At 36.4% G+C, this 27740-nt stretch overlaps 1 protein-coding gene across 1 annotated transcript in view; it reads left to right on the forward strand.

Annotated features, from left to right (window-relative positions):
- Positions 1-206: 206 nt before the first annotated feature.
- The window catches only part of OSR1 (odd-skipped related transciption factor 1), a 60574-nt gene continuing 33040 nt past the window's right edge, over positions 207-27740 (forward strand). The window contains exon 1 of the mRNA XM_008578005.1: positions 207-274. The gene's annotated coding sequence lies outside the window, so the exon portion shown is untranslated. The remainder of the gene's footprint in view (positions 275-27740) is intronic.

Here is a 27740-nt window from a genome sequence, read left to right on the forward strand (position 1 = left end):
TTTATTGATTAAAAGACACTTCCTCAACATCCTGGATGAACTAAAGCAAAACTGGGTTTAGTAGACAATGAAGACAAAGTTACATGTCTAGACCTATAAGAAAGCGTCTCCAGTTAAGTACATCGAAGAAGACAGCCATGTCAGCAGACCATTCTTTCATTCCTTTGAAAAAGAATCCCCAGCTACGACTACAATAGAGGCTAGCAGACCATCCTAAACAAACTCTGAGCAGCCCCATGCCATGTGCCCTCTCTCCCTTTTAGGATTTTGTAAGGTATGCACAGTATATTCAATCTGTCATCTTCGTTTACATAATCAGACATTTTTACATATTGATGTCAACGTCTGAAAGAATGCTAATTGTTTTGTCAAGTTAAAATGAATTTTAAACAGTGAAGTCTTATTATTATTATTATTATTTTTGGGTGATTTATTGCTTGATGAAAAAACCTGTTTTTTTTGACAATATAGATTTTTTTTACAATGGCAATGTGGACTCACTGACATTAGTAATAGGCTTTATGACGTTTTCTGTGAAATCTTTAAACTATTGTTTAGTGACAATTTGTGGGTATTTTCTGGCAAATACAGCTTGTGATCAGAAGCTGCATATGGCAGCAAAATGCCTTTGCCTGGTAGATGCACCCAGACCACCAAATATCTCGTTCTGTCACGGAAAATCCTGGAATATGAACAACTGGAAAATTGCTAGCAGGTCTGTGCTTCTTGTTACCTATGTTAACCTAAAGTGCATATTGATTAGGATGGTAGTTGTGGGATGGTAGTTGCAGTGAGCATGTGTCACTCCTGCCTGATAACTCCAGGAGGCCTCATTCATCATTGTCCTCTATAGTCTCACTGTCTCAGGGCCATTAGGGGGTAAACACCTAGTGCATGTTCTTACGGAATCTTTGGCTGTGATTGTCTCTCCGAAAGTATTTTGCTGTGGGTTTTATCCATTTCCAAAGAAAGCCATCTGCTTCTATATGCGTGTCGATAGCTGTATCTCTGTGTGTAACTGTATCACATCTACACCACATCTGTGAGACCTCCAGCATCTACGTGCACGCAGTCATGGCTGACCTCTGCCTTTAGACCGCACATTCACTTTGCATCTCTTTAGATCTCAAGATTTTAATTATATCTCATATTCACAACAGATAGTTGATGGTGAGTTTTTACTACAGTCAGCAAGTTTCGTTTTCTTACAGAAGCCTAGTCCTAATTATATTTGGTGTTGCATTTGAGTGATGGTTATTATCTTTCAGTGTTCTGCTTTTATATATGGTATGATTCTTTTATGTCTCCTTTTACATAAGTAGTACCATAGTAACTTTTACATATTCAATTTCATTCAAAATCAAATATAAATATAACCTTCATTTATGTTTGTGTTTTTCTAATATCTTTAGTAGTAACACTTTAATATAAATGCTTTAATTATTTCCTCTGTTGAATCATATTAAAAGGTGAGGTCGATTATGAAATCCTATTAATTAAGGGGATGTAGGGCATCTTGCTACTCCCAAGTCAAGATATAGAATGTAGAACAAAACAAAATAAAAATAAAAGATTTTGCATATAGAATATATACAAGGCCTGCATTGAGATTTGTGGGGCTCTGACATCATTTTAAGTCCCCTAGTACCCAAAAGAATCCCTCATGTATCCTCAGTGGGGACAAAGCCTGGGTTTGCAGCCTGCACAGGATGTTTTCTCAATTTTTTTGCGTTTCTGAAGACATTAGAATAAAAGCTGCTGTCAAACTTGCTGACTGAGTACAAAACAATGCAGTAAAGGGATAGGAGCAGATAGTACCATCTTCGAGCTGGGAATTCCTGTTCAGAAGAGGAAAACCCTTATGGGGCAAGTAGAACCTGTGGATTACGAGGGGGAAAGGCTGCAGAAATGGGGGTCCATCCAGGAAACAAGCTCAAACCATTAACTGAATGACTTATGGGAAGTGAAAAGGGAGATGAGATATACGGGATGAGTTCTTGCTCAGGATGATGGGTGAGGCAGGCTAGGAGTCAGGTCTGCTATGACAGAGATACTGTCTGCCGATTAATTGAGTCCTTTTGGACCAATCTAGTAGAACCTTTGCTATATGCCAGCCCAACTCCACGACAAGAATTATCAGGATGTTTTGCTGGAAAATCTTAGGTGAACCAGATGATCATGGTGTTATGAAGGCCCTCATTCCCTTAGTAACTACCTGCTTTTTCTTCATTACTAAGTTCTAACCATATAAAATATTCTAGGCAAATGCTGTTCATGACAGAAATGCATGTCTGAAAAGATTTTAAAATAACTATGATGACACACAGAGTAGCAGAGCATCTTCTATCTAATATATATCATGCATATTAATAGAGTTCAAAGATGGCTAATTCTGAAATGACCAAGAGGTAGATGATGGACAAATCTGTCTTACATGCAAGTCGAAAAGGGACTAGGTTATGGCTAATCCCTTTAATGTCTCTTATTTGAGAAAAAAAAAAAGAGATTAAGTGTTATGAAGACAGACAATTCTAACTTGCTTGTTTTGCTTGTGTTTGTAAATGTACATACACATCAGCTAGATCAAACTGAAGACAATTTAATAAATACCAGTAAAAATCTTTTGCCAAAAATAATCACTAGAAATATAGTAGGTTGAAACTAAATATGCTTAAAGTAACAGAACACTTATGACAACTAACGTATTATATGAGGTGGTATGATTTAATCTAACTGAGCGGATTCAATCATAATTGCAGATGTAAGAGTGGGCACATTGGCAGAGAGACCTAGCTCAGCTTGTAAAATAGAGCAACAAAAGCTGGGACCACAACATGAAAAGAGTCTCTCTTTGATGACATGCTATCTCAGGAGAAAAGGAGAACAGGGGTTAGACCAGATTAGGACATCATGGGGGCATGAAAGATAAGATTTTTCCTTGTACATTTAAAGGATTGCATAACAAATACAATCCTGAAATACCAGCTACAGCAATGGTAATAAGGCCATGTTCTACGGCTTAGCTATTCATGAGCTGACTTAAGACAGTACAACTTTTACTACTGTGTCTGCCACTCTGCTGAAATAATTTATCACATGCCAATATAATTAGAAGCTATAGTTTTTAAAAAACAGCAGATATATGCTTTTGCATATGGATGGGCTCTAAACATTTTTATTTAGCAGTGGTTTCATATTAATGTAGGCCATTTGCAAGCAGCCATCAGATACAATTATTAAAAAATATCATACTTCCAAAGCTAATGTCAGAACCAAATGCATGAAGCCCAGGGGGAGTCCAGTACTTGGCTGAACATGGAGAAGCTGGGGTGGATCATGGGGAGAGCCTCATGTGCCAATGTTGATAAGTGGCTTCCTGGATGATGTACCTCATTTTGGCTGGTAAAGCCAGGGACCAGTTTGGATTATCAAAAGATTGATTTACTTATTTGAAGTCCAATTGTACCCAGATAATTTAAATAGGATGTTAATGCAGCACCACTAAGTAGTCATTTAGTTTTTTTAATTGAAGAACCGGAAAACCACAGCTAAGAGATGTTCAGTGCATATTATGCGCCAGGTACTGAGGGAAATACTTTACATTTTCAACTCATTTATTTTATCCAGAGACCTTATGAATTAAACACTATTATTACAGATGAAGAAATATGATCCTTTAAAAAATGAAATTACTTCAACAAGTCCCCCAGCTGGTCAGGCAAAAAGTCCGAGGAACCAAATCCAGGTCTATCAAACTCTAAAGTCTGAGTTCTTTCCTATACCCTGAGTTCTTTCCTATACGCTATTGCTTCCCAGTAGTGTCTAAATACACTTCACCTGGATAATCCAACACCATGATATTATAGAAAAAAATTAAAATGGGAAATGTGGTAGGCAGAATAATCCCCCCTTCAACATTTCTATATTATAATTCTCAGAATTTGTGAATATGTTATCTTACATCGAAAAAAGGACTTTGAAGATGTGATTAAATTTAGAATCTTGAGATGAGGAGATTATGCTGGATTATCTGGGTAAGCCTGATGTAATCACAAGGGTCCTTATAACAGGGAAGTGAGAGCATCACAGTCAAAAAAATATGTGAGGACAGAACCAAAGGGTGGAGTGATGGTTTTGAAGATTGAGAAAGGGTCAGTGAGCCAAAGAATTTAGGTTACCTCTAGAATCTAGAAAAGGAAATGAAACAGCGTCTCCTAGAACCTCCAGAAGTAATATAGCCCTGCCCACACCTTGATCTTAGCTCAGTGAGATCCATGTTGGACTTCTAACCTATAGAATAAATTTGTGTGTCCTTAAACTTCTAAATTTGTGGTAGTTATATCAAAAATAAAGAACTAATACAGGAAACATCACTGAAGTTAAAATATGAAAGAGCTCATAGAAAAAAGTCCATGCCAAATTTATACTAATGGCATTTTAATAGTGATGCATTGAAAAAAAATATTTTTGAACTTCATATCTTCTGAGAAGTAGATCAGACAGTATATACTCAGAAAAGATCATGACTTACCATTACCACATGTGCCTGGGTTGTAGAATTTTATCCAACTAAAACAAATAAATCATTGCTGACCCAGCAAATGCCAGAATCCTATGCCCTAATCTGGATCCCTAGCTCAGTCAACTCTTCTTTTTTTCTACATGGACTCAATGATGATAATTACCAGTCCACAATATAATGAGGAATGGAGTAGGGTAGAATCTCAGTACATCATGCTCTAAGATGCTTTGTCATTTAAAAAAAATTATAAATTTCACATACACGAATACTAACCAGCTACAAGATATAATAAAGGAGAAACTCCATGTGCAATAGCAACACCACCAACAAAAAGATAAAATACTCAGGAATGAATTTAGGAAAAATTATTCAAATCCTATGTAAAGGAAAGTATAAATATTCCTGAAAGCCGCAAAAGTAGACTTGAATAAATGGAACGATATTGCTTGTTTTTACTTAGGACATAGCAACATCATCAAGATGTCATTCTGCCTAAATTAATTTATAAAATTGATGTGATCCCAATGAAAAATATCAATGAGCTTTTTCTAAAACTATATAAGTTGATACTAAAGTATGTATGGAAAAATAAACAAAACATGCCAGAATAACTAGGAAAATACTGAACAGAAAGAGTTATGAGGGGCAGGGCTAGCCCTAGATATCTGCAGGTATTACAATGCCTTGATAATTAAAAGAGTTTGGTAATGGTGTGTGAATAGAGAGAAAAATCAATAGCAAGAATAGAAAGTCCAGAAATAGATAGGACTATAGGATAATACAGGGTACTTCAAAAAGTTTGTGGAAAAATAGAATAAAAAGATAATGCAAATCATTCCGTTAACTTTTTGAAGTACCCTCGTAGATGCAACTGTATAGAATAGATGGAATTGTGTGGCAAGTCCAAAAATAGATGGAATTACATGTGGTAATCTAGAATATGAGAATGGTAGTTCTTGAGATCACTGGGGCAAATAAAGAATTTTTAAATTATGATTCTGGTAAAACAGGAAAGCCATTTGGAAAAAGATAAAATTATGTACGCGTCTCACAATAGCCACAGGGATAAATTCCCAATGAAGATCTAAATGTAAAAAAAAAAAATAAAACTACACAGGAATATGAAAACATGGACAGTTTCCTCTATAACTTGGCTGTCGGGTTTGTATGTAGTGTTTTGTCCATTTTTTTCCTTTCAGTGTTTCTATTACCTGTTTTATATGCTTCTCTTATACATAATATATGCTCGAGTTTAGTTTTTGTGATCCAATCTACAAAAACTTTTAGTAGATTAGTTTGTTCTACTTACATGCATTAATATAATGTATAATAATAATATTAGTATAGATAATATTATTAATATATAATAATAAGTAGCATATTAGTATATGACATAAATACATATATATGAATATATGTATCTTAATTTTGTCATCTTATGCTTTCAGGGTTTTCTTAATGAATAAACTGTCAGTAAAGTAGAGGCTAAAGCAGTTCTAAATTTGTATGCACCAAATAGTCTAACTTCAAAATATTTTTTTCATTGATCATGCATATTCATGGAGTACAAAGCTGCCCATCACCCCCTGTGTCCAAGACGTGATCATCAGGTCAATACTATCAGGATGCCCATTACCACAAATTGCCATCATTCCCTGTGTCCCATACCCAACCTCTTCCTGTCCTCCCTCTCCTTTACCCCTCTATCCCCAGTAACCCTAGGTATGTTCTCTCCCTTGGCTAGTCCAAAGCACTGCTGTGGTCTTTCTTTCTTTCCTTCTTCCTCTCTTAGCTCCCACTTATGAGTGAAGACATGGGGTGTTTTTCCCTCTGTGAGTGGCTTATTTCACTTAACATAATTTTCTCCAGGCTCATCCATGTTGCTGAGTATGGTAGAATTTCATTCATTTTTTATGGCTAAGTAGTATTCCATACTGTATATGTATACTACATTTTCCTCTGTTGACAGTCATCTGTTGACAGACATTTAGGTTGGTTCCATATATTGGCTATTGTAAATAGAGTTATGATGTACATGGGAGTGTATGTATACCTTTGGCATGATGATTTCCATTCCTTTGTGTATATACCTAGAAGTGGGATTGCTGGATGGTATGGTAGATCTATCTGTAGTTGTTTGAGAAACCTCTGTGCTGTTTTCCATAATGGATGCACAACTTACATTCTCACCAACAGTGCAGGAGAATTCCTCTCTCTCCACATCCTTGTCAGCATTTGTTATTCTCATTTTTTCTGATTATAGCCAGTCTGAGGTGAGATGATATCTCAATGTGGTTTTAATTTGCATTTGCCTGATGATAAGTGATGTTGAGCACCTTTAAAGTACCTGTTGACCATTTGAATGTCTTCTTTTGAAAAATGTCCATTCAGCTCCTTTGCCCTTTATTTTTTATTTTTATTTTATTTATTATTATTATTATTTTACTGTATATTGGTGTTTGAGTTCCATGTACATTCCGGATATTAATCCTATGTTGGATGTATAATTTGCAAATATTTTCTCCCATTCTGTGGGCTGTCATTTCACTCTATTAATTGTTTCCTTTGCTGTGCAGAAGGCTTTTTAGTTTGATATAGTCCCATTTGTTTATTTTTTTCTTTTTGTTGCTTGTGCTTTTGGGCTCTTATTCATGAAGTCTTTGCCCAGTCCTACATCCTGAAGTGCTTCCCATATGTTTTCCTTTAGGAGTGTTATAGTTTCAGGTCTTATACTTAAGTCATTAATCTATTTTGAGTTGATTTTGGTATATGGTGAGAGGTGCTGATCTAGTTTCATTCTTCTGCATACGGTTGTCCAATTTTCCCAGCACCATTTATTGAAGAGGCAGTCTTTTCCCCAATATATGTTCTTGATGCCTTTGTCAAAGATTAGTTAGCTGTAATTCTGTGGGCTGATTTTTGGGCTCTCTATTCTATTCCATTGGTTGGCATGAGTGTCTGTTTATATGCCAGTACCATGCTGTTTTGGTTACTATAGCTTTGTAGTGTAGTTTTAAGTCAGGTAGTGTTATGCCTCTAGCCTATTTTTTTTTACTTTTTTTGCTCAGGATTGCTTTGGCTATTTAGAGTCTTTTTTTGTTACATGTGAATGTTAGGATTGTTTTTTCTATTTCTGTGAAGAATGTCATTGGTGTTTTGATTGGGGTTGCATTGAATCTATAGATCACTTTGGGAAATATGGACATTTTCACAATGTTGATTCTTCCAATCCAAGAGCATAGAATGTCTTTCCATCTTTTTGTGTCTTCTTTAATTTCTTTCAGTAGTTATTTGTACTTCTGGTTGTAGATAGAGATCTTTCACCTCCTTGGTTAAATTTATTCCTAGGTATTTTAATTTTAGGGGTTACTATTGAAAGTGGGCTTACTTTCATGATTTCTCTTTCTGTTATTTCATTATTGGAGAAAATAAGCACAACTGATTTGGGGGCATTGATTTTATATCTTCCAACATTACTGAAGTTATTAATCAGCTCTAAGAGTTATTCAGTAGAGTCTTTAGATTTTTCTATATATAGGATCATGTCATCTACAACAGGGAGAGTTTGACTTCATCTTTTCCAATCTGGATGCACTTAATTTCTTTCTCTTGCCTGATTGTTCTGGCTGGTACTTCCAATACCATGTTAAATAGGATTGGTGATAGTGCACATCCTTGTCTTTTTCCTGTTCTTAAAGGACAAGCCTTTAGTTTTTCTCCATTCAGGATGAAATTAGTGGTGGGCTTGTCATAAATGGCTTTTATTGTGTTGAGATACTTTTCTTCTATACCTAATTTGCTGAGAGCCTTTATCATGAAGGGATATTGAATTTTGTTGAATGCTTTTTTTGGCATCTATTGATATAATTATATGGTTTTTATCCTTGATTTTGGTGATGTGGTCTATCACATCTATTGACTTGTGTATGTTGAACTATCCTTGCATCTCTGGGATGCATCCACTTGTTCATGGTGTATAATTTTTTGATGTGTTGCTGTAATCTGACTGCTAATATTTTGTTGAGGATTTTTGTATCTATGTTCCTCAGAGATATTGGTCTGTAGTTTTTCTCATTGTGTCTTCATCTGGTTTTAGTATCAAGGTGATGCTGGCCTCAAAGAATGAGTTTGGGAGAGTGGCCTCTGTTTCAATTTTATGGAATAGTTTGAAGAGAATTGGTAATAATTCCTCTGTAAAGGTTTGGTAGAATTCACGAGTAAAGCTATCCAGTCCTGAGCTTTTCTTTATGGGGAGACTGCTGATTACTGCTTCACTCTTGTTGCTTGCTATTGATCTGTTCAGGTTTTCTGTTTCTTCTTGGTTCAGTCTTGGTAGTATGTATGTGTCTAGAAATTTATGCATCTCCTCCAGGTTTTCAAATTTGTTGCATATGGTTGTTTGTAATAGTCTCTAATTATTTTTTGTATTTTTGTGTTATCAATTATAATGTCTCCTTTTTAATTTCTGATTTTTGTAATTTGGGTCTTCCCTCTTCTTCTTCTTTTTTTTTTGTTAACCTAGCAAATGGTTTGTCTCTTTTGTTTATCTTCTCCAAAATCCAACTTTTTGTTTCATTGATCTTTTGTATCATTTTTTTTTGGATCTCTGTATCACTATATCATTTAGTTCTGCTCTGATCTTAATTATTTTTTTCCATCTACTAATTTTGGAATTGGATTGTTCTTGTTTTTCTAGTTCTTTGAGCTGTAGCATTAGGTTGTTTACTTGAAATATTTCTATCTTTCTGATATAAGCATTTTTTGCTGTAAAATTCCCTCTTAGTACTGCTTTTGCAGTGTCCCATAGATTTTTGATATGATGTGTCTTTATTTTTGCTCATTTCAAGACATTTTTGATTTCCTGTTTAATTTCTTCTTGGACCTATAGGTCATTCAGGAGCCTGTTGTTTAATTTCCATGTATTTGTATAGAGTCCTGAGTTTTTCTTGTTATTTATTTCTATTTACATGCATCAATATAATGTACAATAATATTAGTATAGATATTATCAATATATAATAATAAGTAATAAGTAATATATTACTGTAATATGACATAAATACATATATATGTGTATATATATCTTAATTTTGTAATTTTATGTTTTCAGTTTTTAGTGTTTCCTTGAAATCCATTATCTTAGCTGGCTATGGCATAGTATCAAGTATTCTACTTCTGGTTTTTGCAGGTGATGTTACTTTGAAAGAATAAATTCAATATTTCCTTAATTCCCTGAATACTTTCTACTATTATAACTTTTAAAACATTTTATGTTTCATTTACTGGATTCTTTACTTCAGAGACTTCAGTCATCTTTAGGTTAGATTGTATCATCCTTTTAAAAATTGCTTTAATATATTAACCTTTTATTCCCCCATATTCATTAAAATTCTTTTAAACCTTTCCTGTGTGCCAATAATTCAGTTTTAAGATGTGTCAGTTCTGTTTCATTCTGTTTCTAAGCAATTATATTTTTTGTAATGTGATGTTTGGTCCTTGGTTTGTTTTCTTAACTTTAAAACTCCTTTTTATCTTATTTTGTTATTTGAACATCTCATTTGTGAGGTCTTGCGTTAAGCTGACCTCTGAACTGGACACTTTGCTTTTTGCATATGGTGTCACCCAAAAGTTCATGTATTGAAAACTCGACGTCATCATAACAGCATTAAGAGGATGGGACATTAGATTATGATATCTGAAAGGTGGGGCCTTTGAGAGGTGATTGTATCGTGATGACTGTGTCCTCATGAGTGGATCGATCCATTTATGAAGTAATGAGTTATCATGGGTGTGGTTCTGATGACTTCATGAAGAGAGCAAGAGAGAAGGTTAGTGTGCTTGCTCTTGCTCATGCCATTTTCTCACCATGTGACACCTTGCCTCACTGTGGAGAGTCAGCTCCAGGAAGAACACCCTCCCCAGAAGTGTTCCCTGTACCTTGAACTTCCCAGTTTCCAAACTGTAAAGAATAAATCTCATTTCTTTATAAATTACTCAGTTCCAGGTATTCTGTTATAAGGTGCAGAAATAAACAAATACAAACATCATCATCATCTCTTTCTGCAATGTATTTGTAGGCTTTTTTCCAATATTTTCCATGTTTCAGGTGACAGCTCTGCCAGTCCCTCTTTGTCTTGTGTTAATATGTATGAATTCTCCTCAACTCCCCTTCCATCTTGACTGAGAATTGTTTGTCTTTTCCCTTGAAAGTATAGTTCATATGGGATTTTCTGTATCCTAAAGATCAGAGGAAGAAGGAAAGGAGTCATCAGTTTGAGAAAAACCTCAGCCAGGGCTCTGTGTAGTCATGGTTTGCAGTTATGTTGTGTCCTCTCATCTCAAATTTTGTTAAACTCTCTTTTCCACTGAATCTCACAGATAATTTATTGTAGGAATATCCTCACTGGCTTGTTTTATCCATTAAGTTTTCCAATGCTCTTTGTAAAGGATTGAAACATAAAATTATTTGTATCCAAAGGACAAATAGAAGACTGAAAGATTGAAAGTAATGATTTGTTAATGGATGTCTATAAAATGTTACACTCTGCCAAATGTTCTCATTGTTAAATTTGATATTAGTAGAAAACAGTCCATTATTCTTGAAAGCAATTCTACGTTCAGTGTTTTTACTCTTCAAGATTCTTGAGCTTGCATGATAATTGCATCAATCACTACAATTTTTTTTTTTCTCCTTTTTGTCTTTTTTCGTGACCGGCAACGGATCGCAACCCTCAGTGTCGCGCCCGTACCGGACCGGGACCGGCAACGGGATTGCAACCCTCGGTGTTGCACCCGCACCTCGCTCAGCCAGTGAGCCGCCGGTCTGTATGTGGGATCCGAACCCTCGGTGGGAGCACTGCTGCGTTCCCAAGCAGCGCACTGTAGCAGTGCGCCACCGGGCCGGCTCCAATCACTACAATTTTTAAATTTAAAGAACTATGTGAAGCAAAAATGTTTTAAAAGCAAAATTGTAAAGAAATTTTCAGAAAATTATAAGCAAAATTTATATTTGATGGGGGATGTGGATGAATTTTAATACATTTGTTATACTATGGAGTGAAGATTCCAAAAATAAGAATGTCTAGGAAACACAAGCATCATAAAATATTCCTGCATTCTTGGGCTGCAGGTGTTTTCTCAGTGTAGTCTTGTGGCCCTGGATTGTCTGCTTCAGTCAGACAGGTTCCTGATATAATTGATTCTCTTCCTCAATTTTAGTTTCCCAATGCCAGCAGCCATTTCTACATCCTCCCAAGCAAAATAAGGAAAGAGATAGCAACAGTGGTGCGCTGGGTATGTGCCATATTTATGGACACCCTGAATCTTTTGAAAGCCTTTCCCATAGTTTGGTAATTCCTCACATCATAAGTCCTATCTCCTCTAGATTGGAGCTAATTTTCAATTTATCTAATCTTCAAGTAGCCAGGGTACAGGAACGTGACTCGTTATCGTGATTGTACTGGCCACCTCCAGGCTTCAGGAATTGAAGATAGAGGTCCTATGCTTTTCCCTGTCATTTTGCATGCTAGTGAGGAGGAATCTTATTTGCCGGTCTGAGAATGTGGTGGAGCATGGGGGAGGCATGAGGCATTCCACTGCTGTGATGGCAGAGGTCCTGACAACAGCACCCCTGGTGCGCTGCTGTGCCTGGGAGCACAGAGCTGATGGGGTCCCCTTTGCAAACAGTTCAGTGAGGGTCTTGGGTGTTGTTCCAGATGACATAGCCACCAGTCTGATTCACTAGCTCTCCTGAAGTTGCTGTGGATTTCCTTTAGTAAATAATTTTTCCTTAAACTGGCCAGAGTGCCTGACTACATTCAGGTTTTGGCCCATTAGATTAGAGTTGATAGTGCCGGTAGGGCAAGCTCTTCCGGGTTCCCAAGGTGCCCCTTTCTCCACCTGCTGTTTCTAATTTATTTTCTCTTTGTATTCTCTTTGGTTAGAACAACTCTTCGTTGCTCTAGACAATTGGCTGTAGATTAGGGCCATCAGATTTAGAAAATAAAAATACAGATTGCTTTGCATATTCTGTGATTCGATTACATGAAATATACAGATAGGCAAATGTATAGAGACAAAACAGGGATTCATGGTACAAAACATAGATTAGCTATACAAAACTTAGTGTTTTCTTACGATGGGGAGTTGGGGATGTGGAGTGACTGCTCAGGGGTACTAGTTTCCTTTTGGGATGATGAAAATGTTCTAAACATAGATTATGGGGACGGTTGCACAACCCTGTAACTATACTAAAAACCATTGAATTGTGCACTTTAATTAGGTGGATTTTATAGTATAACAATTATAACTCAATAAAGATATCAAAATGATAGTTAAATTTGAATTTCAAATAAGAATTACCTTTTGGTAAGTATTATGTAATATCTGAGACATATTAATATTATAAATTAGTGTTTTATTTTAAGTTCAAATTTAACTGAGTATCCTGTATTTTCTCTGACAAACCTACTCTTGATATTTATGATGTTTTTGCTTTCCTCTCCCACTTCATTTTAAGCAAGGATTGCCAGAATGGCAAACCCCAGAAAACGTTTTTTTTATTTTTTATTTTTGTTTTTTAAATGTCAGGCTCTTGGCTGAACTAAATGAAACCATATGGATTTTTGGAATTGCATGTCTCATTCCTTCAGTGGCTACTAGTCTTTCCTTTGTACTGTATGATTGTTGTTTTAATTCCCCCAAAATACATGGTTTACCCCAGACTAATCTTTTATTTTTCGCACTGACTCTCTCCACCTTTCCCAGTGTTGGTGTGCATAGGGCTGAAAATTATGTTAGAGAAAATGTGCAATTCACTTATGAAAAGTGACCAATTACTATTAATCAGAATATTTTCTCAAGAAAACTTCCTATCTATCATGTTAGTAATTTTTGTGCACATAGTGGGGTATGGTTGCAGTGATACTGCAATTACAGAACGCAAGTCCTAAAGTGGAGGGACATGAGGCAGTTGCAAAAATCCACGCAAATTCAAGGAGATGTACAGACTCCACTTCTTGATGGAGAAATGGCAAGGTTGATTGCAAAAATAGCATGCGGGATGGGAGATATGGTGTTATGGCCATCTTTGTAAAATACAATCTACTATAGTATATGTAGTCATCAATCTTTTAATATAAAACCAAGACATTTTAGTTAAATATGGGTTTACTAATTGGAATCCATTATTGTTTCATTTATATAAACCATGCCAATGCATGACCTAAGAGTTCAAGATTCTTTAAAATAGGGTGAGAACCTCAGGGTGATTTGGAATCTTAGTTGAGAATCCATTTAAATTTTTAGATATTCCCTAATCTTTTGCAATTGTCTTATTCACTCACAGCAAAATTGGTAGCAATTTTATTAACAGCTCACCTTTACTAAATTATCATAGGAACAATTATCTTCATGAACTATTTGAATTAAAGTACCAATTTATGTAATAATTAAAAAACACAATGACAACAACAAGTGCAATTTGCATATTGGGAACAAACACAACTGACACTAGACAAATGTACAGCCTACCCAGTGGAAACCAACGTGCCCAGTGGGCTAGCCTGCCATGAGGATGGAGCATGCTCTGGATGTCAGCCAACATGTTTAAAGAGAGAATGGACATGATATAAAACACTCAATTGAATACTAATATATGTAGAATTTCTTAATTTGTTATAAATAGATAATATAGATTACACATAGATGTATGTATACACACATATACAACCTCCAAACCAGGGCCTTTATTAATGGGAAAACAGTAGAGGCTTTATTACTCAAGTTGGGAACAAAACAAAGATGTCCCATCTCTGCTATTATTTAACATTTTTTTTTCCCCTTTTTGTCTCTTTTCGTGACCGGTAATGGGATCGCAACCCTCAGTGTCACACCCGTACTGCGACCGGCAACGGGATCTCAACCCTCAGTGTCGCGCCCGCACCCCGCTCAGCCAGTGAGTGGACCGGTCTCTATATGGGATCCGAACCCTTGGCGGGAGCGCCGCCGCGCTCCCTAGCGCCGCACTCAACCAAGTGGGCCACCAGGCCGGCCCTTATTTAACATTTTATTGAACATATCAGTCAATGCACTTAGAAAAGAAAAAGCAACTAGAGGTATGAGAATTGGATAAGAAATAAAAATACCTCTGTAGATGTTATGATTACGTATCAGGAAAAACCAAAAGAATAGATGTAAGAAAAAACTACTATGAGGAATATGGAAATTTAGTACATAAAAAATGAAAAATAATCTATAAAAATAACTTCCAAATACATAAACAAATATTACTTAAGCAACATAATGAAAAAAGACACACTATTTAGACAAGTCAAAGGAATTAATTAATTAGTTAATTAATTAAAATACCTATGCATAAAAATTGACCAGAAATATTCAAATCATGTAAGAAATTATAATAAATATTCATAAAAGATACAAAAGTAGACAAAGTAGAAAACCATATCTGATTGTCAGGTAGGAATACAGCATCATAAATATGTTAGCTTTTCTAAGTTAATTTATAAATTAACTGAATCTCAGTAAAAAGAATCATGAAGCTTTTTTTCTGGAGCTAGACAAGTTGCTTATAAAATTCATTTGGAGTGATAAATAAACAAGAATATTTAGGAACCCCCTGAAAAAAAGTAGCAAGGCAAGGAGGTGGCCCTACTAAATATCTAAAAAATATATTATGTAGTGCAACATTGGTGCATGAATAGACAGACCAGTGGAAAAAGTAAAAACTCCAGAAATATATTTTTTAAATTACTACATGATAGAGATGGTATCTCAGATTGGGGAGGGGAAGGATTGACGCTTTAATAAGTGGTGATGGGATAACTGGATAATGACATAGATAGAGAGTAAAATCAAATTTACTCACCACCATATATACCAGGATAAATTATCAGGATAAAGTCTAGCAGACATTTAAAATGTAAAAAAAAAAAAAAAAAAAAAAAAAATTGAAACCATAACAAGTACTAAAAGAAGATATAGGTGAATTTCTCTTTCTATGTCTGTGGGATAAACTTCCTAGCTAAGACTCAGAATTCAATAGTAATGAGCAATTAAAAAAAAAAAAGATAAATTTGATAGCTTAAAAAAATTTTAAACTTTGTATGATAGAGAAGTAAGAAAAGTAAAAAGATAACAAATATTGGCAACTTACATGACATAAGGGTAATATACGTAATATTGGGTTCAACCATGAAAAGCTGCCAATATATGATTCTTTTGATACACAAAAAATGTCAAGTTTGTATTGATTAACTTAACATATAACACCTAAAAAAGAGAACAAAAATTTCAACAACGCTGTAAAAAAATGGTCTAGAAATATGACGCAGTTCACAGAAAAAAAGAAATGTAAATGACTCTTAGTCCATATGAAAATTGTTCAAGGCAACACATTATAGGAAAATATATACTAAACTAAAGTGAGATACCATTTCTCACCTATTATATTGGCAAAAATAACAATGGCTGACAACATATGCTGTTGTCAGGGATGTGGGGAAATAAACACTGTTGTGTGTTGTTGGAGGGGATGCAAATTACACAACCCCATGCGGTGGAAATTGGTTTATAGCTTGCATGATTACACATATATTTATCCTTTGACCCAGAAATCCACTTCTAGGGATACTTGCGAGTTTAGTACATTATTTGGTCTGTTTCTTAATATGCTTGAAATTTTTCATAATAAAAAGTTGATGAAAATACAATTAAGGGGAATTTTAGGTTAATTAAACTGGTTAATTGGTTGAATGGAGGTCAGTTAAGAAAGAGTTTCTACTCCACTTTGACAAAGAGTCATCTGTATCTGCAGCTTGATGACAAGTATTACTATGCCAGCATTCTTAACAAGCTAAGAGATAACACAAAGAGGAAAGAGGGAAGCCCAAATGTCACTTCGATCCCTGTAATACAGACTAGATCGGTGGATATCAGCATCTGTAATTGACTCAGGGACCAAGTAGTTTGATTTGTAGAACAGGTTTTCCTGGCTGTGTCCCCAAAATTATCCTTCTCTCTTCAGGAAAAGTTTTAGCTTTTAGTAATTCAGGGTCGGAGAGCAATCTCAACTACAACTTTTTTTTTTTTTTTTTATGGCAGCTGGCTGGTAAAGAGGTCCAAACCCTTGACCTTGATGTTACCAGCACCACACTCTAACCAACTGAGCAACCGACCAGTCCTCATCTACAACGCTTCACAAAGCTATCTCCCATCTCTTTTCCACAGTTAATTAATAATATCGTATCAACCCAGGAAAATGACTTTGTAGATGCTTTCACAAGTGATCTCATCACAGTCTACTGCTCTTTCTGAAATGGGTCGAGGCTTCTGAGGATCCTGCTTGTCTTTACACACCAATTTTCTCACAGAGCAGGTGACTTGGTTCTAATTCTAATCGAGAGGTGGGATCAGTCTGTTGTGGAGATATGCATTGCCTTAGGATTTTTAGATATTCCAGATGAATCTGCATAGATGGTAAACATGAATTCACGAAATCAGAGGTGCCTAAAACATGTCTTTCTTTAATTTTTTTCAGTAATGAGACAATTTATTTTATGAAGCTCCATTTCTCTGGGTGGTAGAAACTTAATTTCAGTTAAGTCACTGCCCCTGCTCCTTTCTCTGGGGTTATGCAGATGCCTGAGGGGCTTATACAGGTCAAGGTATGAGGAGCATGGGCTGTTGTCTGTCTAGGTCCATCTGTCCGTCATGCTGGCATCCCTCAAGACACCCTCGCTGATATTTGTGGGCCTCTGCTGTGCTCCTCAGCATGGTCCATCCCGGTTTGTCAGTTCTCTCTGCCACATTCATGCTGAACTCAGCGCTATGGTACTGAATATGCTGCTGCACTCTGAATAGATAGTTGCAGGACCTCACGAGTTTAGCTCAGATCCATCTGCTGAGACATATTGACAATTTCCACCTTAAATCTTGTTCCGTTCCTAAAATATGCACAGAGAAAGAAGTGGGCATGACATAGAGATCCTCTCTACTCTTAGGGCCACAAAATATAACTGGGATTTTTGTTGTCCCTCTCACCAACCCCGCCCTTCCTCCCTCCCTGCCCAGCCTCTTTTCTCAGACATACACTTTCCACGCATTCTTAATTCCATTCTAACTCTTCTCTCTCCACCTCCCCAACCCCCACCAAGCTCTTGAAATCTTTATCTAAATAGAGAGATGGCTTTGAAGCCTTTTCCTACTCATCATGAAGTCTTTCAAAGAAATGTACTATGATGCTGTATTTCAGATATATAAGTGGTAGGATTTAGGTTCCCAAACTCAGAATCAACTAAGAGATAGGATGAATTCATCAGAGAGAAACTTGTATGTATGTTTATTTATACATACATACATAGGTAATATAATACTGCTAATTGAAGAAATGTGGTTTATATCTGTGGCCCAAATAATCTCCTAGCACTTTCCCTAAATGTTACAATCTTGCATAGTTTACTGACATAGCTCACAATATGGGCATTCTCCACAGAGGACAGACCTCTGACCACATGATGGAGGGCAGAGCTGATTGCTGGCATCCTGCAGAAAAACTGGCACCCAAGATAGAGAGAACAACAAGATTGCTTCTTCCAAATTCACCAGTCAGATAATTCACCTCTCATCACATGGGAAGGAATAAGATACATGGAGAGACCCAGAATATCACTGTAATGGAAGTTGTTTTGTATGGAAATATAAGGCCAGGGAAATAGAGATTCTCTTTTAACTATAATGATGAGTGGGGAAAAAACAAAGCTGGAGAAAAATGTATACCAGGAGTCCATTTTTGTAACTATATGTATACACATAAAACTTTGAAACTAGGTTAACGCTAGGTTGCCTTTATGAAAGATGACAGAGAGAATGGGATTGCAGAATATCAGTTATCTCTGTAGGGTTTTAAACAAATTTTTTTATGAAAGGGAGAAATACAAGAAAAATGTTGATTATTTTTAATTTGAGAAGTATAAATATGAATTTCTTTTAAATATTTTTCTTTGAGGTTTAGCTGTATCCCATTAGATAGTAAGTCCAGATATCTAGTCAGACACATAAAAATATAATATAATATAATATAATAATTGCATCATATAAATATCATACTATTATAAAGCAGTATTATATGTTATACAATATTACATAATATATACTGTATAATATGATAAATATTATATAATGGGGTATGTATGATGTGATATAATACACATAAAATATACAGTATGAATAAGTATATAACAATATATAAATACCACATTAAATATTTTAAAGCTATTTCAAAAGCAGAGAGTTTGCAAGATGATAAGGATTTTTCAGGCCAAAAATTAGTAAGCTAAAAACTTGCAGAAGTAAGCAGAAATGAGAACATTTAGCCTCAAAAGAATTAGCCCAACCTAATACACTTAAATTTATGTTTCCTCAGCCTTATGGATTGTAAGAAAATATAGTTCAAATTCCAAAGTAGGGGATGTAGTAGCAGAATTTCTTTTCCATAAAGTTGAATACACAAAGTGCTATATCCTCAGTGCAAAAATGAACTAATAGTAAAACTTGCCTGCCACCTCCCATCCCATTAAATTACCAGGAATGTTTGCCTTGGTGAGGAGCAAAGCAGAAGAAAAAATGTGCCTTGGAAGCTGTCATCATAAATCAGCCCTTGCTCACATCTGTACCCCAAATGTACATTATGGGGTGATTCAACAAACCTCAAGCCATGCATTCAATTTAAAGTGGTCCAACTATCTAATAAAAGTAAACACATTTTTTTTTTTTTTTGGAAACAATATACCTCATCCATGACCTGGAAAGTGTTCCACAAACAAGCTTCCCTCTCAAATGAGCAGATCCCAACCAATAATTATTGAGCATATATGATGATTAATCTTATGTGCCAACTTGACTGGCTACAGGGTGCCTATATGTTTGTTCAAATATTATTTTGGGTGCCTCTGAGAGGGTATGCTTGGATGAGATTAACATTTGAATTGGTAGACTGAGTAAAGCAGATTGCTCTCATTAATATGGATGGACCTCATCCAGTCATTTAAAGACCTGAATAAAACAAAAAGGCTGACCTTCCCTCAAGGAAAAGAGACTTTCTTCTGACTGACTGCCTTCAAACTAGGACATTGGCTTTTTCCTGGGTCATGAGCCTGCTGGCCTTCAAACTGGAAATATATCTTCAGCTCTCCCTACCTGGGTCTCCAGCTTGCTGACTCACCTTGCAGATCTTGCAACTTGTCAGCTTCCATAACAGCATAAGCCAATTCCTTACAATACTCATCCTATTGGTTCTGTTTGTCTGGAGAATCCTGACTGATACAGTATACAAGTAAACAAAGCACAGTGCACTAAAAGCAGCAAAAAATAAGCACAGAAATAGACCTATGAAGACTGCATTTGCTGAAATTATTAGCTAACAGTATAAAAGGACTATGCCTACTATCTCACTGAGAACAACTAGAAAAGACAGGAAAAATAGGGGGTAAATCTGTGTGATGGTACTGGAGAGTTATACAGGACTTGATTGGGCCAGGTCTCAAGAGAAAGAGGTGCCAACATCCTATCCATTGTTTTTTCCTTCAGATCAGTTGTTAATTTTTTGGAAAAAGTTGAAGCTAGGAAGAGGGTAACTGCTAAGAAGTACAGAAGCCAGCAGAGTTTTAGCAACCTCATGAGATTAGGATACAAAAATTGGAGTTTGGTCCCAGTGCACACTGGAGTGTGGGGTGACGCAGCAGCAGCAGAGGACTGAGGAGACCTGAGAGGGGAGCGGCACAGCAGACCAGGTTCCCTGTTCCACCTGATGAGACTTTGCACCCTTTCCAGTTGGGAGACAAAGTCTTATTAAAAACCTAAAGGAGGTGCCCTGCCAGAGAGGCTCAAGATCCATGGAGACCACATGCCCAGGAGTGCCAGCGTGCAACTGAGCACATAGCCCTTGCTGCTGCTGGACCTCATCCCCAGCCCAGCCAAGTGCATGCCAGCCAAGAAACACCTCCTTGGAGAGGCCCAAGACCCAAGGTGACGATGCATCCAAGGCACCAGTGGGCAACCAAGCAGACACTGAGGCAGTCATGCCAAATTCACAGCCCGAGCAGCATCTTAGCCAGACAATAGTGTTAAAGTAGTGGACTGTGAAATCCCTTGCCACGATGACTAAACATCAAAGGAAAGATACCAGAAATATGAAAAATCAAGAAAGTACACCACCAAATGGTAATAACCCTCAAGCTCTAGATCCTATAGAAGAAGAAGCCCTTGGAATGTCTGACAAAGAATTTTGAGTGATAATTCTAAGGAAACTAAATGAGATACAAGAAAACTCAGCTAGACAACATGATGAATCGAGGAAAAGTATACAGGACCTGAAAGAAGAAATGTACAAGGAAATCAATGCCCTGAAAAAGAATGTAGCAGAGCTTGCCGAGCTGAAGAATTCATTCAATGAAATAAAAATACAGCAGAGAGTTTAATGAGCAGGCTTGTAGAAGTAGAAGAGAGAACTTCTGACCTTGAAGATGGGCTGTTTGAAACAACACAGGCAGACAAAAAAAAAAAAAAGAATTAAAAACATTGAAGAAAATCTAAGAGAGATATCAGACAACCTTAAGCACTCAAATACCCGAGTCCTGTATTCCAGAAGGGGAGGAAAAAGGAGATTGCATTGAAAACATATTCAACCAAATAGTAGCAGAAAACTTCCTGGGTATAGAAAAGACACAGATCTTTAGATTCAGGGAGCTCAAAGATCCCAAACTGTACTCAACCCAAAAAGGTCTTCTCCAAGACATGTTATATTCAAATTGGCAAAACTCAAAGACAAAGAGAGAATCTTAAAAGCTGAAAGAGAGAAGCATCAAATCACCTGTAAGGGAACCCCAATCAGACTAATATCAGACTTTTCATCATAAACCCTAAAAGACAGAAAGGAATGGGATGATATATTCAAAATACTAAAAGACAGAGATTGCCAGCCAAGAATACTCTACACCACAAGGCTATCCTTCCGAAATGAAGGGCAAATAGTATATTTCTCAGACAAACAAAAACTGTGGGAGCTCACTACCACATGACCACCCTTACAAGAAATTCTCAAGGGAGTACTGGGTTTGGTACCTGAAAAACAACTACCACTGCCATAAAAACTCAAGAAAAATCAAAACCCACTAGTAAAATAAAAATGCCAACAATGAAGAGAAAAAAAAAGTTTATCTACAACCCAAGGAACCAACAAATACAGAAGACAAACAGTAAATCAGAAAGAAAGGAACCAAAGACACTTAAGACATCCAAACAAAAATCAATAAAATGCTTGGAGAAAATCAACCCTTTTAAATAACAACTCTTAATGTAAAAGGATTAAACTCCCCAATCAAAACATACAGACTGGCTGACTGGATTAAAAAGGAGGACCCAACTACATGCTGCCTTCAAGTGACCCACCTCACCAATAAAGACTCACAGAGACTAAGAGTGAAAGGATGGAAAAAGATTTACCATGCAAACAGAAATGAAAAATGAGCTGGAGTAGCTATTCTTATATCTGACAAAGTAGGCTTTAAACTAAAAACCATAAAAGGAGATAATGAGGGCCACTACATAATGATAAAAAGATTCATCCATCAAGAAGACATAACAATCATAAGTATATACACACCCAATGTCAGAGCAGCCAGATTTATAAAGCAAACTCTGTAAGACCTAAAGAAGGAAGTAGACACTAATACCATAATAGCAGGAGACCTGAAAACCCCACTGTCAATATTGGACAGATCATCTAGGCAAAGAATCAACAGAGAAACACAACATCTAAACAAAACTCTAGACCAATTGGATGTGGCAGATATCTACAGAACATTCCATCCAACAACTTCAGAATATTCATTCTTCTCATCAGCACATGGATCATTCTCCAAGATAGATTACAAGTTAGGTCACAAATCAAGTCTCAAGAAATCAAAAAAAATTGAAATTATCCCATGTATTTTTTCAGACTACAATGGATTGAAATTAGAAATCAATAACAAACGAAATTCTGGAAACTATACAAATACATGGAAATTAAACAACATTCTACTTAATAACATATCGGTCCAAGAAGAAATCAAACAGGAAATGAAATAATTTATTGAAACTAATGAAAACAATGATACATCATACCAAAACTTGTGGGATACTGCAAAAGCAGTTCTAAGGGGGAAGTTTATCACAATAAATGCTTACTTCAGAAGAATGGAAAGATGGCAAGTGAACAACCTATTAGTTCACCGTAAAGAACTAGAAAAATAGGAACAATCCAAACCCAAAGTGAGCAGACAGAAAGAAATCATTAAAATCAGAGCAGAACTTAATGAAGTTGAAACCCAAAAAATGATACAAAAGATCAATGAATCATAAAGTTGTTTCTTTGAAAAGATAAGTAAAATTGACAAACCATTAGCACGGCTAACTAAAAAAAGAAGAGAGAAGACCCAATTAACAACAATTAAAAATGAAAAAGATGATATTACAACTGATACATCTGAAATACAAAGAAGCATTGGAGACTACTATAAACAACTATATGCCAACAAATTTGAAAATCTGGGGAAATGGATACATTTCTGGGCACACACAAACTTCCAAAACTGACCCAAGAAGATGTAGAAAATCTGAACAGACCAATAACAATAAAAGAGTTTGAAGCTGTTATCAGAAGACTCTGAACAAAGAAAAGCCCAGGAACAGAGAGATTCACAGAATTCAACCAAACATTCAAAGAGGAATTGATACCAATTCTCTACAAACTATTCTAAAAGATTGAAACAGACGCAAATCTCCCAAACTCGTTCTATGAAGCAGTCATCACCCTGATACCAAAACCAGGTAAAGATACAACTAAAAAAGAAAACTACAGGCCAATACCCTTGATGAACATAGGTGGAAAAATCCTCAATAAAATACCAACTAACAGAATACAGCAACACATGTGCAAAATTATACATCATGATCAAGTGGGATTCATCCCAGGGATGTAAGGTTGATTCAACATATGCAAATCAATAAATGTGATACACAATATTAATAAAATCAAACACAAGGACCATATGATCATCTCTACAGATGCTGAAAAAGCATTTGATAAAGTTTAACATTTGTTCATGATAAAGACTCTCTACAAGTTAGGTATAGATGGAAAGTATCTCAACATAATTAAAGCCATATATGATAAACCCACTGCCAATATCATCCTGAATGGGGAAAAGCTGAGAGCTTTTCCTTTAAGAAAAGGAACTAGACAAGGATGTCCACTCTCACCACTCCTATTCAACATAGTGTTGGAAGTACTAGCCAGAGCAATCAGAGAAGAGAAGGAAATAAAGGGCATCCAGATTGGAAAAGATGAAGTCAAACTGTCCCTGTTTGCTGGGACATGGTGACATGGGAGCAGGATACAAAATCAACACACAGAAATCAGTAGCATTTCTATTCTCCAACAGTGAACATGCAGAAAGGGAAATCAAGAAAGCTTGCCCATTTACAACAGCTACCAAAAAAATAAAATACTTAGGAATAGAGTTAACCAAGGATATAAAAAAATCTCTGTAATGGGAACTACAAACTACTGCTGAGAGAAATGGAAGAGGACATAAGAAGATGGAAAGATATCCCATGCTCTTGGATTGGAAGAATCAACATTGTGAAAATGTCCATACTACCCAAAGTGATATACAAATTCAATGCAATCCCCATCAAAATTCCAATGGCATTTTTCTCAGAAATGGAAAAAACTATCCAGACATTTATATGGAATAACAGAAGACCACACATAGACAAAGCAATTATGAGAAGTAAATAAATAAATAAATAAATAAATAAAGCTGGAGCCATAACACTACCTGATTTTAAACTATACTACAAAGCTATAATAACCAAAACATCATGGTACTGGCATAAAAACAGACACACTGATCAACGAAATAGAATAGAGAATCCAGAAATCAACCCACACACCCACAGCCATCTGATCTTTGAGAAAGGCACCAAGCCTGTACACTGCGGAAGAGACTGCCTCTTTAGCAAATGGTGCTCGGATAACTGGATATCCATAGCAGGAGAATGAAACTAGACCCATACCTCTCACCATATACTAAAATGGATTAAATGGATTAAATATACACCCCAAAACAAAAATACTTAAAGAAAACATAGGAGAAATACTTCAGGAAGTATGAGTGGGCACAGACTTTATGAATACAACCCCCAAAGCATGGGCAATCAAAGGAAAAGTAAACGGGATTATATCAAATTAAAAAGCTTCTGCACAGCAAAAGAAACAATTATCAGAGTTAAAAGACAACCAACAGAGTGGGAGAAAATATTTGCAAAATATATACCTGACAAAAGATTAATATCCAGAATATACAAGTAACTGAAACAACTTTACAACAACAACAAAAAAAACCCAATTTAAAAATGTGCAAAAGAGCTAAATAGGCATTTCTCAAAGGAAGATATATGAATGGCCAACAGACACAGGAAAAAATGCTCAACATCACTCAGCATTCAGGAAATGCAAATCAAAACCACACTGAGATACCATCTCACCCCAGTTAGGATGGGTAATATCCAAAAGACTATGAATGCTAAATGCTGGCGAGGTTGTAGAGAAAAAGGAACTCTCATACATTGTTGGTGGGACTGCAAAATGGTGCAGCTTCTATGGAAAATGGTATGGAGGTTCCTCAAATAATTGCAGATAGATCTACTGTATGACCCAGCTATTCTACTGCTGGGAATATACCCAGAGGAATGGAAATCATCAAGTTAAAGGTATACCTGTTCTCCAATGTTCATTGCAGCACTCTCTTTACAATAGCCAAGAGTTAGAACCAGCCGAAATGTCCATCATCAGATGAGTGGATATGGAAAATTTGGTATATCTACACAATGGAATACTAATCTGCTATAAAAAAGAATGAAATACTGCCACTTACAGCAACATGGATGGACCTTGAGAGAATTATATTAAGTGAAATGAGTCAGGCACAGAAGAGAAATATCACATGTTCTCACTTATTTGTGGGACCTAAAAATAAATAAATAAATACAGAAACAAACTGGGGCAGGGGGTGGGAAGAAGATACAACAATCACAATTTCTTGAAATTGATACGACAAGAGAACAGATATGAGGTTTTTGGGAGGGAGGGGGGAGAGGGAGGACGAAGAGGGGAGAGGGAGGATGGAGGGGGGAGAGGGAGGAGGGAGGGAGGTTTCGGTAACGGGCCACAATAATCAACCACATTGTATACTGACAAAATAAAATAAAATGGAGTTTGATGCTCAGAAGGCAGCCAGGGCTTGGGAGGCCAAGATACTGAAGAGAAGTGGGGTTCAATGAAGTGGCCCAACTCCAAGCAACTTTAATCTCTAGGAATTTTTTAAATGGTGAAGTTGCACAGGGCAAGAGGATAAAAAGCCAAGCAACCTTCTGCCTCCATTCAGAAAGAAAGAACTGCTATGAAAATTGCCGTTCCATCATAATCAACTAGAGAAACAGACAAAACATATGGAAGTAAATATAGGCAAGTGCAGCAGGTAAATATAAAAGTTTCTAGAAGACAGTGTAAGAAAATAACTTCATGATCTTGAGGTAAGCAAAGATTTTTTAAATGAAGCACAAAATGGACCAATTAAAAAAAATTAGACTACATTACAATTGAGAATATTTTTGTGAAATGTCACCATTACCAAGTCAAAAAAGGAAACTACTTAGTGGGAGAAAATATTTGCAGTAAATATATCTGAAAGAGGACTCATATCCAAAATACAAAAAGAACTCATACAAAATAAGAAAAAGACAGCCAAATAGAAAAATCGGCAAAAGACTTAACAGGAACTTCACCAAAGAAAATATCCAAATGGCCAATAAATGTGATAAAGTGCTCAATCTCAGTCATCAGGTAATACACATTAAATCTTCAATGAGATACCATCCATTATACAACATCAAATGTCTAAAATTAAAAGACTGATAACACCAAATTGTGATGCAGACATTAAGCAACTGGAACTCTCATTCACTGTGGTAAAAGTTTTGGGGCTATTGTTGTTGATTGTGTACTGTGTCAACTTCATTGATTCTAAACTACATTTCCTAGAATTTCTTTCCCCAAATGGTTCAGGGATAAGATTGGGCACAAGAGATATCTGCCCAAGATTTGAAAGGCATAAGTGAGGGAGTAGCCATCTTACACTTGGAAGATCTGTGCACATCAGTTGCTGTTTCAGCACACAAATATTTTTGAGTTCTGTGAACTCACTTTGTTGTTCAGCTGCAGCTGGGCTCACAGCTCCTCCAGCTCCCCATGAATCTTCTTCACCTTCTCCAAATTCTAGGTCTGGTGCACAAACAACTTTATGGAAAAGTATGCCAACATATCCTGCAGGTCACCCACATCACCAAGACTGGAGGCATTAAGAGAAGATGGAGTTCCAGTTTATCTTTGCTTTCTTCCATTTCACATCCATCCATTGGCCCTGCTGACTTTTGCACCAATACTAGACACAGAGACAAGAGTCTTATGTTGATGGCATAACCAGCTCCCAGGATTGCATGAAGTCTAATCCCTATAATAAATCCCTGATTCTTTACCACTCATGGAGATTCTGCTTTTCTAATCAAGCCCTGAGTGATTGATAGTTAGATCACTTTCATCATCAGAGACTACACATTTTTGGGGGAGAATCTGAACCATGGAAGTACTTAGGTAAGAGAAGAGACAAATTAATAACCTGTCAAGTCCTTCCTCTAAGCATACACATAACAGATTCTTGTATAATGAAGTATCATTTCCCAGTAGTGCCAAACATCCATTTACTTGCTTCTCTTCGTGTTCCAATTCGTGGTTTCAGAGGACTCATGCGTTAATGTGGTATTTATCATGGGTTTCATTGAGTCCATCTCTTAGCAGTGCTGTGCGGGGAAACCATGAAGGCCACCAGAATGTGTGGAAATAGATTGACAGCTCTGGTGTTGTCCACAGAGGCTGCATCTGCTTTGGTGGGTACTAATAGATTGAAGCTTTTTATAAAATCCCAATTTGTGGGTTTCACCTCACCTTGCTCTGGGCCAGCCCCAGTCCAGGTAACTGCTCTTGCACCCTTCATCTGGTTTTAGGAACACAAAGGATTTCAAAGGAGAAGTTTTCCTTTCC

Source organism: Galeopterus variegatus, unplaced genomic scaffold (genome assembly GCF_000696425.1).
Source record: "Galeopterus variegatus unplaced genomic scaffold, G_variegatus-3.0.2 Scaffold71, whole genome shotgun sequence".
NCBI classification, from domain to species: domain Eukaryota; kingdom Metazoa; phylum Chordata; class Mammalia; order Dermoptera; family Cynocephalidae; genus Galeopterus; species Galeopterus variegatus.